Here is a 13,876-nt window from a genome sequence, read left to right as displayed (position 1 = left end):
TAGTAAAAGAATATACAAAGCAAGTGATGCACAATGCAATAGCTCACCACCTGCTGACTGATGTCTAGCCCATCCCTGAGCAGTGCCCCACCTGGCCAGCCACCCCAGTCTTATTGTTTGGCCTGAAACCTTACATTATGTAATATCCCTTTGGCCAGTCTGGGTCAGCTGTCCTGGTTCTGTCCCCTCCCAGCTCCTTGTGCACTGCCAGCCTCCTCACAGGCAGGGCAGCACAAGAAGCAGGAAAGGCCTTGGCTCTGTGTAAGACTGGCTCTGCAAGACTCAAAACACACACCAGTGAGTCATCAGCATCCTCATCCTAAATCCAAAACCCAGCACCATACCACCTACTAGGAAGAAAACTAACTCTGTCCTAGCCAAAACCAGGACACAGTGTCTGTGAAATATAATGAATTATCATTTTTGTGGAGAAGATTCCACATCATCTAATTGTAGGCTTTTATATTGTAGAGTAAATGTGGACTAATTTCCCTAAATTCCTCTGAAAAAGCAGGAATCCTGCTGCAAAGAAAGTATTCTGAGGTGATAAATTAGATTCCTCTGGGAGACATTGTTTTTTTTCTGTTACGCCTATCAGATAATGAACACATCGACACGTTGAACCATATAAGACAAAGAACACTATAACACATAATACCTAGTGGTAGGCAATGAAAATACCTTTCCTAACAATAGGCATACATAAAAGTGGGGCTGCAGTGAGCATCCTGGGACTATCAAGTTCAGTTCTTTTCCATCAGATGCAAACATGCCATGCCTTTAACATATTGATCAGCTCCATTTTATAACTAATTTGTATTTTTACCCTGTTACTTACAGAAGCTTACTACAGTCATAAGAAATATTGTTCTTTGTGCAAGTTTGTGGTGGTGAAAGTATGGAAAAAGTGACCTCATTTAAAACATCTGTGGAGAAAGTGTTGGAATATATTGAAATTAGAAAGCTAAATTTGTAGGGAAAGATTCTCTTTCATGTAATACACTACTGAAAGAAGGTAATATTACTGAGCAATCTGAGAGTGTTCTTCTTACTGGGACAGGACTTTTTCACTTAATTTTAGATATCTAAAAATTTGACATTTATTCTTATCTGGCCAGTATGCTCCCTCAGTCACAATAGAAGCTATGTAAAGCAAAGTCAAGTTGCATTTTTGCCTTTTAAATATCTCCATAGTATCAACTTATATGGAAAGTCTCTCTCTTTACAAAAGAACATATATCTCTATACAAGAAAAATATATGAAGTGCCTTGTAGGCTCTCTTAGAAACCTGACTTTCAAACAATTGAAGTTAGATAAAATGAATGCCACTATCATGTACAGAGACAATAGTGTCTTGGGGCAGGGGAAGGAGAGGCAAATATAACACACCTATTAGTGGTTAAGAGAGGTTTCTCAGCACATACCACAATCTCATTCCCTACTGCAATCTTCTCTCCAATAGGTTCCCACAGACAGCGGAATTTATTCCTAGCTTTTGGAGGTGACTTAATCACTCTGGGAGACATATTTTCAATTAATCCAAATGTTGTCCTTAGACAGCAAAACCACTAAAAGTTTATCAGTGGGTATTGCAACATATAACAGTATCGGTCCTGGTATACCAGAGCAGAAATTCACCTTTTTAGGTGTATATGCTGTAGTAATGTGAGAGAAGTGCTGCAGATCCTTATTAAATGTAGATTCCTTATTAAAGACAGAGGTGTCTGGGCCCTGAGGGCACCAAGAGGCCCCAGTGGCTGACCAGCCTCCCATGGGGAGCCCCATCTACACCCCTGTGTAGCAGGGGCTACAGGGTACCAGCTTGCATGCCATAAGAGGCAGCCCCTGTGCCCTATCCCAGACATCCTAAAAGGTTGATTGCTCATTGTTATTTAGGTAAATAGCTTTAAATACATAGGTTCTATGACAAGACTGTGTTTATTCATATGATGCTCATTTTCTTTGCAGTAAAATGAAACATTTCTGCAGTCACCAAGACACTGCAAGGTTTAAAAACCCCATGAGCATCACTCTGCTCAGAACTTTGTTCTGCACTTGAATCCCTTGGGCAGTAGCATAACATTTCACATAAATGGTTTGTTTATTTACTTCTTAATATAGAAGTACTTAGCAAAATAGATATAAATACCTTTGTGGTGAAAAATCACTGTCTTAAAATGCCCTCTGGGTGGCTGGTAATGATTGCAGTTAAAAAGAGAGGCTGATCTGGGGCTGGTGTGGCAGGCAGCAAGGGCCTCAGGAGCTTCACCTTGCATGTGACTGCCATTTTCATTCTGCAGGAATGAGTAAGTGAGTGTATGTGCTCCAGGGAGCCATCTGTAATGAAATAATCCTCTACAGAAATTAACGGAGTATAATGAAACTAGCCACTGGAAGCTAAAATACTAGTGACTGTCTGATATTCTTGGGAGTCCACTTGCAAAAATTATTCATCAGTTTTGGACCTCAAGGATACCCAGTAAATGGGCTTATGGAAGGATTACCTTCTGTATTGCATTTTCTTGCCTAAAGGCAATCCTGTCTCAGGATTTCTGCTTGCATGTGGGTCCCTACTGACTACACTGAAGCCATATAAAGACTGTACATCATGAAACAGCATCAGACTGCATGTAAGCAGAAATGAGTAAATGCTTTACCAGGTGCTTGGACATGTGCATCTTGGTTTATGATACATTAGTGATCACAAACAGACCTGAAGGCTACATCTATGCTAGTGAATAAAATATGACAATTCTTTGACACTAGAACCAAGGAGCACCGCGTGGCCTATGTCTGTGCCATTAAAATCCCATTACCTACAGCACAGAATAGTCATGTGCAAAATAACCTCATCAGTGGTAATTCCTGAATAATGCTGAGGAACTGCTGTGGAACAGGTTAGTTGATGTGAAACAAAGCTGTGCAAGGGAACATCCTAAGAAAATCAAAGTGGCCAACAAGCAACCTGCTGCAAGAGGTGCTCCTCACCAGGACCAAGATACAGAAGTGGTTGTATCAGCTGCATCTTTTATTTGCTATGGAAAGGGGGAGTTAGCATGCAGGTGTGGATTAAAAGAAAGAGAAGTGAATTTGACAGTCTGAAATGCATATATCAATGCATCATAGTTCATGGTCATGGCCTGGAAAGAGATCTGCAGTGGTCTCCATCCAATGAACCGTGAGTATATGTTCATTTCTTAAGTCAGACCATTGCACCAGTTCATGTGTGAAGTCTGTTTGCTGGCATAGGTACTGGGGTGTAACTGAGACTCTTGTAACAGCTGCCAAATATCAAGGAGAAACATCCACACCACTACTGTGAGCCCAGGAGGTGCTGTTATACTGAGTGATGGGGACAGTTACATGGCAAAATGGCACCCGTTTCTATGTTTTTTTTTTTTTCCTAAGTTACAAAGCACGCTGGAAATAAAATGCCTCTCAGTTTTTTGCAGTGACCATTAAAATCCCTTTTCCATAAAGTGCAGAATATTTTAAAAACTGTTTATAACGATATGTTTAAAATTATGTATTTCCTGTTTCTTCCATGTACAAGTAAGTTTTTGACTTCCCATTTAAATTATTCATAGTCATATAGATATTTGAATAAGTTCCTTGAATTTTATGACCTTTTAAACTCTCACTTTCTTTTTAATTAGTAGCATTAAACTGATCACTATAGGTGGAATACTTTTCACCGTTCAGTCTAGTGAGTGCAAATAAAACAGTAAGTAATTAACACTACTTTTCTAAAGTACTTTGCAAATTCAGTATGTGGGTTACTTCTGCCCAGCAATGGAGAAGGGATAAAGTCTTTGTTGTTTTTATGAAGGAAGTTAAAAATCCCAGAATTTATGTAAGGGAATTGCAATTACTTAGAAGAGTGAGAGAGATTAACTTTCTTCTTTTTAAGAATGCATACTTTGAACTATTTACTAGAATCCAATCTTATACATGGCTATAAGTAACTTCCTATATATATTTTTCAGATACTTAAGGGGATTGGAATTTTAAACAAGAAATAAACTATTTACAACCTTAAAGAAAAATAGAGTTATTTTGTCACCCAACTGACTTCCAAATTGTATACCTGACTTCTAGCAATATAGTTCAACTACTTCTGATTTATTATTAACATCACTTCTGAATTGATTGTATATTGCTATAAACACACACACACATAAATAACTACACCAATAAAAGGTTTAATTGCATATAAAAGTAATTTGTATATAGAACTTGGATCATTTTCAACAAATGTTTTGTTGTCGTTGCTATTGAAATTGAAGCAATAGTTCTCCTGCAGTAGTGCATAAGGGGTATTTAGATTTAATAAGATGTTAATATAAATAAGACCTAATTCCCCCCCCCCCCCCGAAATCAGTTACAAAGTTTCCAATCAATCCTGAGGCTCGTTCTTCAGGTCTAAGTCTCATACAGCATAAGATCAGTTTATCATGTTGGATATGACTCCTGAATCTCTCAGTTTTCCTTCAGCACAAAAAGAAGAGGCAACCTTATCTCTTCAGTAAGTTCTTTCTTCCTCCCTCCTTCCCTCCCACTCTCTCTCCCCCTCTCTCTCACCTTCCTGAACCTTATTTATATTCTTTCTTTGAGATCAAGTACAATCTAAAAAACCTTGAACACAGAGCTAAGGCTTGCCCGAGTCACTCTTATGATATACTGAAAAGACCGATTATATTTAAAGCTTATTCTTCTGTATTTCGTGAATGACTAGCTTGTCCACCACCAGCTCTCAGTGTGATACTCATAGGAATGTACAACCTGAGAAATAAGAAAGTAATTTGTGTTTTGCTTGTAAACCAGACAATTGCAGTATCAATATCAATTGTTTTCTATTCTGCAATCTCAGTAGAAATTAATTTAATATTATTAAACAACAGAAAATAGATTATGCACAAATATCCTATGTTATTGTGCTAGGTTTGCACAGATGCAGACATAATTCGGGAACTTGAGAACTTGTTTCACTGATAGATTATTATTATTAATTATTCTTATTATTGTCATTATTTCTATAATGACATAAAGTCTATTATAGGACTTTACATGGTTCCTGTAGGAAACAAGTTATTCCATCAATTGGCAGTATATTTTTTGTGAAATACCAAATTGTCTTCTCTTTGTTGCTGTTTATCCTAGATAGTTTTATATGCTGTGGTCAGCAGAAATGAAAAGGCATTTTCTTTGTACAAAACAGGTTTCTCAAAACCATGCATATTTTCAGCTGTACCCTTTGGAGCTTCTAAGCACCTTGAGTGAATAAATCCAGTATGTGCACAGAATTTTGGTAAGAAATAATAAAGTGAAGTTTAGACTAGAAATTTTCTGGCAAAACACAAAATTTCAGACAATACTCACCAAGTCTGAACTATATTGCTTAAAATACTGAACCTGAAGAAACCAGTCTACACTTTCTCCTCGACCTGAGGAACCTGGAAACTGCAGTGAAGCCTCAGGACAAGAGTAAACCAGGTTGATACAGGAAAGCCAAGAATTATTGAGTCCCAGGAGAGCAGGACCAGAGGTCACAGAAGTTGACAGCCCATGGGCTTGATTCTGCAGCCATCAGTGGCATTCTGAAATTGACAAGGAAATCAAAAAATGTTTGGTTTGCAATCAACAACTGGAAGAAATAATTCTTTCCCATTTCAATATTATCTACAGATCTACTTTCAAGCAATGTTTTTACTTGTATTATGTTACTACCTAGAAATACAAACAAAGAATTAGTTCCCAATCTGCTGTTCTGTACAGGCACAAGACATGGAGGACACAGCCTATGCTCTTCATGACAGACACACATAGTGGTCAGGACAAAACAGTAAGTCATCTTACACTCACAGTCTAATATGTAATTCCATGGAGTTAAACTGAGCTTGCAGAGTTTCATACAAGTCAAATACCAACTGTTCATTATTCTTATTCAACATCATGTGCAAGAGGCTATTAGAAGTTTCTTATACTTGAGATATATCCCAACTGCACTGAATCTCCAGCTATAGATAATTACTAGCAAATATGCTTGCAAAATTCTTGTGAATCAACAGATTTTAAAAGATGAGAGTATCCACTTCACAGCTTTTGAACTTGCAAGTTGCTTCACATTAACTTCTATCAAATATTTTTTGTTATACAATGGTTACAAAAGCAGCTGCCATACATAATGTATGATATTTGACATTTTAAGGAATACAGAATTGTTATAGAAGTGTATCTGTAAAAGCTGAGTAGGTACTTTGCATTATGTCTTTTTCTACTAGCTAATAATTCTAATAAAGAACAAAAGCATGCCAAAGCACAGAAATCATTTTCCTCCCATGAAAATTATTTTAATTGGTGGAATTTTGACATGTACTCCCTGACAGCCAACTTTATTTCTAGATTTCTGTACTTATTTTTTTGAAAGGATTATTCTTTTTTATCATCTTGTTCCTTACAATCTCTTATTCAGTCAAGAGTTCAAAATAGGAAAATGCAAAATAAGGTGGAATACCGCCTAAAGATTAAAAGATAAATGGAAAGAACTTTTTAATAGTGAAGTGTATGTAATGAAGTCTTCATGCAATCTTTCAGTTCAGTTTTATTTACATCATTGCTATTTGTGCAAGACACAGATAGGTTGCAGGATGTCACACAGGTATACTAGCGAGAATATTTTGCAGTCATCCATTTCCTCAAAACTACTGACTGAAATGCATGTATGGTTTCCTGTGAAAACATCAGTAAAAGCAGATTCCCAGGCAGCAAAAGCTGATGAGATCAAGTAAAAAGAAGTAAACCATGCTTACAAGTCATCCACTCATCATCAGCATTTTACATTCACTGCCACAGTGTTGCTCAGTATAGAAACAAGCACAGAGGTCAACTGGAAAATAGGGAAAACAAGAAGCTGCACAAAAAGAGAAACACAAAGAAAATCTGATCATTCATTTTAGAAGTGCTTTCCGATTTTATTCTCAAGAGAAGTTGCTTTCTGCGTGTTCATGTGTGTACATGCATGTATATTTGTGTATGCGTGTGAGGATGCTTGATCAGATCATCTGGCTCACTGTACTCATATGTTAGGACAAAGTGGGAATGAAGCTATCACTTGAACATGCTCACAGCTGTTTTTCTTTGGCCTTTGTTCCCATCAGCTTTGCAAGTTAAACAGTACTGGGTTATATGCCTCTGAGTGGAAAACTTTGAAGGAAAGCACTGGGGAATTTCTGGATTGAAGGCACTGATTTCTGATCCAAGATTTCTACTTATCATGTTGTTCTCAGTTGCTTAGCTTTTCCTTCATGCTATATTGGGAACTTAGATACCTAACACAGGCTGTGTATTCCCATCCAGGTGACGGTAACCAAAAGTTAGGTGTTAAAATTTGAAATATTAATGAGCCCGAGTTCTGTGCTGGAGCAGGTCCCAAAGGATCTTTGACATTTTAATAACAAACTCAGATTACCCTACAAACCTTATGCATGAAATAGGCTTCAAGATACACAGCACAATTAAAACCAAGAGATTTTGTCATGTTTCTGTGATTTTGGTGAGTTTTGGCCTTCTGATAACTTAGGAAATTCCTATCAGGTGAGAATTAGGGATCCCTGTGGATGGCTAGCTATACTTTATCACACCGCTCTCTCACTCCTCCCTCCTTAAAGGAACATGGGGGAAAAATATGATGAAAAAGGGCTCAAGTGTTGAGATAAGGACATGGAGATCACTGGAATCACCAATTACCATCATGCGCAAAACAGAATCAATTTAGGGAGATTAATGTAATTTATTGCCTGTCACTAACAGACTGGAGCAGTGAGAAACTAAAAGCAAACTAAAACCACCTTCTCTCCATTTACCCCCTTCCACCTCGTCCCCCAAGTAGTGCACAGGAACAGGGAATGGGGACTGCGGTCAGTCCCTAAACTTCATTTCTGCTGCTCCTTCACGGTCCCTCTCTGCCCCTGCTCCCCGTGGGGTCCCTCCCACGGGATGCCGTCCTTCCCCAACTGGGCCTGCGGGGGCTGCCCACAGGCAGCAGCTCTTCAAGAACTGCTCCCACATGGCTCCGTACCACGGGGTCCATCCCCCAGGAGCAAACTGCTCCAGCACGGGTCCCCCACGGGCGGCAGCTCCCCCCAGACCCCCTGCTCCTGCGTGGGCTCCTCTCCACGGGCTGCAGCTCCGGCCCGGGGCCTGCTCCTGCGGGGGCTCTCCGTGGGCCGCAGCCTCCTCCAGGCCACATCCACCTGCTCCACCGGGGGCTCCTCCACGGGCTGCAGCGTGGAGATCTGCTCCGTGTGGGACCCATGGGCTGCAGGGGGACAGCCTGCTCCACCAGGGGCCTCTCCACAGGCCGCAGGGGAACTGCTGCTGCGTGCCTGGAGCACCTCCTGCCCTCCTGCTGCACTGACCTGGGGGCTGCAGGGCTGGTTCTCTCACATTTTCTCACTCCTCTCTCCCAGCTGCTGTTGTGCAGCAGTTTTTTTTTGTTTGCTTGTTTTTGTTTGTTTATTTGTTTGTTTGTTTTCCCTATCTTAAAACTCCCAGAGTCCCAACCAGCATCTCTAACTGGCTGCTCTGTCCAGCGGCAGATCCATTTTGGAGCTGTCAAGAACTGTCTCTGATAAGACCTCGGGCTGGTCCTGGGCTCTGCTCACAGAGGCCACCACTGCAGCTTCCTTGCTAGGAAAACCTTGCCAAGAAAGCCTGATACAGTACCCAATAGTATGCAGCAATTTCCAAGTGTATAGTTAGCAGATATAAGCATTTAATATGCAGCTGGGCTCCTAATATGTGTAGATCTGATTCTTCATTAGGAATATAATCTTAAATTGTTGCTGGAAGAGATTTCCTAAATTCTCCAATAATCAAGCAAAAACTTAAGTCAGCTTCAGAAATAAGGAGCTTTCTCATTGTTGCAATATCAAGCCAATTACAGTTGTTAACATTTTCCTTGTACAATTCCGAACTAAATTTCCAATGAGTTTTCTTGTGCTGGTTTGAGATTTAAAAACACATTTTAAAAACATACATATACTAACTATTTTTCTCCACATGCACTTAAAGCAACTATTTTTGCATTGTCTTTATTAATAACCAGAAATGTTTAACTGGTTTAACTCCCAATAAGCAAATGAAAATATAGATACCTAAGACAGTCATTTTGGATTTATAGTTGTATATATAAGTACATTTCAAATAACAATGAAATTAGAAAAATGTTAAGAGTTTTTATTAAAATATATTCCCTTTTAAAGAGTGTTCTACTTTTCCTTCAAGGAAAGTTTTAAAAATTCCCCTAAAATGTTTTATTTGTTTCAGTGTAGTTAGGCAATGCATAATATAATTAAAATTCGTTTACCTTATTATGGTATAAGCATGCTTTGGATTCATACTTTGAGGAAAGTTAAAGGAGATGGAGGGAAAAAGTCTACCTCCATAAAGTTATTTATGCAGATATTGAAGATTTAGTTTTAAGTCTACACTTTCCTTAAAGACATTCTCAAATTCTGAACTAAATAAATGGTGACATTACCTTATTCCTCCACCTCCATTTCTGTCAAAAATTCATTTGATTGTTACACTACTTTTGTGTACAGCTAAACCCAATGATTGTCCTAAATTGTATCTTGTTAGAAACTTTCTACTTGCCTGCCTTTGTGCTGTAGTTTTGTCTGTGTCTGTCAGCTTTGTTGATAAATTATTATAGATTTTAGCTCCAAGGGGTAAAATGAGCTAAAACAGCATAGGTATCATGGTCACCATGATAAAGAAATGTCCTGGAAATAGCTTGAAACATCAAAAATGTGTAATCTAGACCTTTTTTTCCCTAACATTATAAAGAAAAAGTAGTACAAAAAGCTTTCTCAACATTTTTATTGCTGTATTTGCAGTGATCTACATATGAATATTCACATTTGTTGATAAGCTTTCTGATAATTCAGGGAACTAAATTCTGTATAGTTTATTGCTTTATTCATGAGAAACCTGCAGATAAATTCGTTGTTCCACTCACAGTTCTAATAGATCATTTAGGATTTTTTTTTTTTCCTGCAGAATAATGCAACCAACTTGTGGAACTTAAGATTGCATTGTGGATTTTATTCTTGTTCTTGACATTTTACAGTAAAAATTAATGTTTAGTTTAATGTAAATTTAAATTCTACTGACAGGAGTGATTTCTAGGTTTCCCTTTCTCACTTAAAATATCTTTCCAGTTAGTTTTTTTTTTTTTTTAACTCTTGTGCCTGCTTTTGCTTTACCTTAAGTCAGTTTTCCTGCCCAATTTAATACTTTAATTTCAGTATCTTTTTAGTCACTTTTTACAAACATCTGTCACTGTAGCATGTCTCCCACTGCAATCGTATTTAATCTTATGTGCTGCAGGGCATATACCTCTTACTTAAAATTAGAATAAAAAATGAAATCATAATGGAAAGACATGAAGAAATAGCATGGACCATACTTCCCATTTATCATCTCCTTTGATTCCAATACATGCATTAATTGACAAGATGCAGAGATGCTCACTATATTCCAGCTTATACAGTGTCCACCTGTGTCAGTGCATAGTGGACTATCTTTTGTAATAGTCTCTCTGTTAGTGATAGAAAGATGGTCTGCCTCATTTGCAACAGCAAAATTAATACTATCTTATCTCTTGTACCACAGTTTGACATGAAGTGGGATGTAGCTCTTTTGCTTTAATGAATGTCACTGAAAGGTGTAAAGAAGAAACCAAGTTATGTATTTGGAGACAGAAGAGAAATATACATGCAGTCTTCATCAGTTGTAAGAGTTGGGAATCTTAACCAGGACATTATAGAATCCAGATTGTCACATGATATAAGTTCATATTTCTTCACTGGCTGCTATGTAGTCCCAAATGTACAATTTACTTATACATGTATACTTATTACTTGTACATGTATTTCAAAGTTGAACTCTCCTATCAATTATACAAGGACGTATTTTCTCAGTGAACCTGAAGACATCCAATTGTACCATTTCACAAACAGCCTTCTCCTTAATGCTCATTTGTGCTCAGGGAGAATCTGTTTTAAATGTATAGAATATATATTTACTTTTGCAGTGTCCTGGATTCAGCTGGGATAGAGTTACTTTTCCTTATAGTAGCTGGTATGGTGCTGTGTTTTGGGGTTAGGATTAGAATAATGTTGATAACACGCTGATGTTTGGGTTTTTGCAGAGCAAGGCTTACACTAAGTCAAGGACTTTTCAACTTCTCATACTGCCCTGCTAGCAAGGAGGCTGGGGGTGTACAAGGAGCTGGGAGGGGACAGAACCAGGACAGCTGACCCAGACTGGCCAAAGGGATGTTCCATACCATGTGGCATTGTGCTGAACAACTATATGGGGTGGCTAGCCAGGGAGAGGGGATAGACATCATGCAGGGATGAGCTAGGCATCTGTCAGCAGGTGGTGGGCAATTGCATTTTACACCACTCCCTTTGTATATATTATTACTATTATCATTGGTTTTATTATTATTTGGTTTCCTGATCTGTCCTATACCTGATTATGGTCTTATGGTATCCAAGCCATGCTATGATTCTATGATTCTGAGATTCTATGATTAAGCTGTCTTTATCTCAATCCACAAACATTTACTTTTATTTTGTTTTCCTATTCTCTCCCCTGTCCCGCTGGGGGAGGGAAGGCAGTGAGCGAACGTCTGTGTGGTGCTTAGCTGCCTGCTGGGTTAACCACAACCATATGTTAAACCACAACATGCGTGTACAGTTTGTGATCTCATGTGTGTTGGTAGGAGTATAAAGATGCAGTAATATGTTTTTGAGCTACTGTGTGGGAGTGTAAGTGGAAAAATTATCAGTGAAACTTTGTCTGGTTTGCCCTCCCACTTAAATCCGTATTTTTGTAACACCTATAATTTCATGTTAGGAAAAATATCTCTGATCCTACTAGAGTTAAAATGGCTCTCCAGAAATGGACAGCACTAAATGGACTCCTAAACATTCTGAATAATTGCAATTTAAAAACAAATTCTCTCCAATAACTGCTTTTCTTTCTGCTATAACAGATGGTGCGCATTTCTGTTTGGACCAGAAAAATGTCTTGTTAAGGAGCATTTCCATGTAATTTTATTTTTTTTTAAGCTATTTGTAAATTAGCCCTAATTGACTTGATGAGACGATTTATACTGATCAGCATTACACCCAACGCCTACCAATGGGATGGGCTAGGATGAAGACAATGTTTTGGGATTGTTATTTGTGAAGAATGCCCGTTTCATAAACACTCTAATACCTTTCCAGCTTCACCACCCCAAGGTCTACCCATTCAAAATCCTTACTTTTTTTTTTTGCCAAGCATTAGTGTCCACAAGAGCCTGATAGAGAAAATTCATTTTAAGGAACACTTTCAAGACAAATCAAACAGTCTATCAAATAATGCATGCTGTGGGTCAGCAGTAGCAGAACTGCAGACCAGAAACACACAGCACTCTGATGGTTTCTGTTCTTCAGTTGTCAGTTTGCTACACTGCAAATATCTAACTGGACGACAAAATAACTATGCTCAAATAAACCCGAGGGAATGTCTCAAAAGCTGGCATACAATTTAAACTATAACAACTGACTGTCCTAATTGTTCCTAATTCACTTTTCATAATCATTCTTCTTTTTGTCTACTTAAACATTCTTTATAATGCTTGTATATTACTACATGAGATGTACAGGTATTGTATATTGGGGAAAATTCTATTACAATATTTCATCCATCCCTTTTATAGTGTTCCCTCTAGGAAAGCTAAAAATATTTTCTTTCCCACTTTACAATTTTCTTCTCTGGAGAAAGAGTGTTATAATGTAAGTTTCATACTTAAAAAAAATAAATATCTAAATCTTGATGAAAAATGCTCTGCTATTCCAGAGGAAGGAAATTACTATGAAAGCATTATAATTCAGTTTTCTGCTTACTCAAGTATCAAAGATGATGCTTTTGCCATCTATGAGCTTTATTTTGAAAGCACCATGGAGTGAGTTGGTTGAATACAAACAGATAGAGTGGCCTGACAGTTAAGGATGAAAGGTAAATTTGGGTATCATGTGGCATGAGGGGATCTATATTGCACCCAGTTCAATGGCATATTGGGTAATGTAAAGACCAGTTATAAATTCCTGAGGTTATTAAGACTTTCTACCAAAGCCATGTGTAGGACTGTATCTAGAGAAGATAACATCTCCAGTATGCCGATAACTCTTCTTCCTGCAATTATTCTCTGTGTCTGTCACATTTTATTAGCATAGCTTGCTGAGTAAACACCATGCCCTCCTTTTACTAATGTTAGTCCACCAATATTCCTCTACTCATGCCCCAGCCCTGAACCCACCCTGCCTACCTATGAGTAGTGTAGAAGTGGAGAAGGTGATTTAATTGTCTGGTTTTTAATTTTCTTCTTCCTTGTTTTTTTGAACAACTACCAATGCAATTCTCCATTACAGGAGTACAAAAATATCCTGAATACCCGTTCCCCAATTTCTTCAGCATTTCTGACTCATAAAATAAGTCTACAGTTGTTCAAGAAAGACATCAGTTGGAAAGTGTGGTATGGTATAGACATACTCTATGCACATTAGAGGAACTTATGCAGACATAGATATCTGTATAACTGATTTGCTCAATTGAATTGAATGAGGAGCCTGCAATAGGATGAAGCAGGCACAAATGTATCTTTTGGACTTACCATCTTGGCATAAGTACCTCATGGCCATTGGACCTATCTGAAGCAAAACAGCTTGAAGACCTCCATCACTTGGGATTTCATTATCAGAGGGGCAGAACAAGGAAGTATATTCCAAATCAAGCAAGACTTCTTTTTATCCTCCC

General features: G+C 38.2%; 1 long non-coding RNA gene across 1 annotated transcript in view; it reads right to left on the bottom strand.

Moving 5' to 3' along the window:
* The window catches only part of LOC308178620, a 225,195-nt gene extending 216,595 nt beyond the window's left edge, over nt 1-8,600 (bottom strand). The window contains exon 1 of the long non-coding RNA XR_013939856.1: nt 8,415-8,600. This is a non-coding gene — a long non-coding RNA (uncharacterized lncRNA). The remainder of the gene's footprint in view (nt 1-8,414) is intronic.
* Nucleotides 8,601-13,876: the final 5,276 nt, after the last annotated feature.

The sequence above is a fragment of the Anser brachyrhynchus genome (assembly GCF_964034855.1).
Source record: "Anser brachyrhynchus genome assembly, chromosome: 1".
NCBI lineage: Eukaryota > Metazoa > Chordata > Aves > Anseriformes > Anatidae > Anser > Anser brachyrhynchus.
The sequence above is the reverse complement of the archived record's forward strand: the minus strand, read 5'-3'. Positions and strand labels throughout refer to the sequence as shown.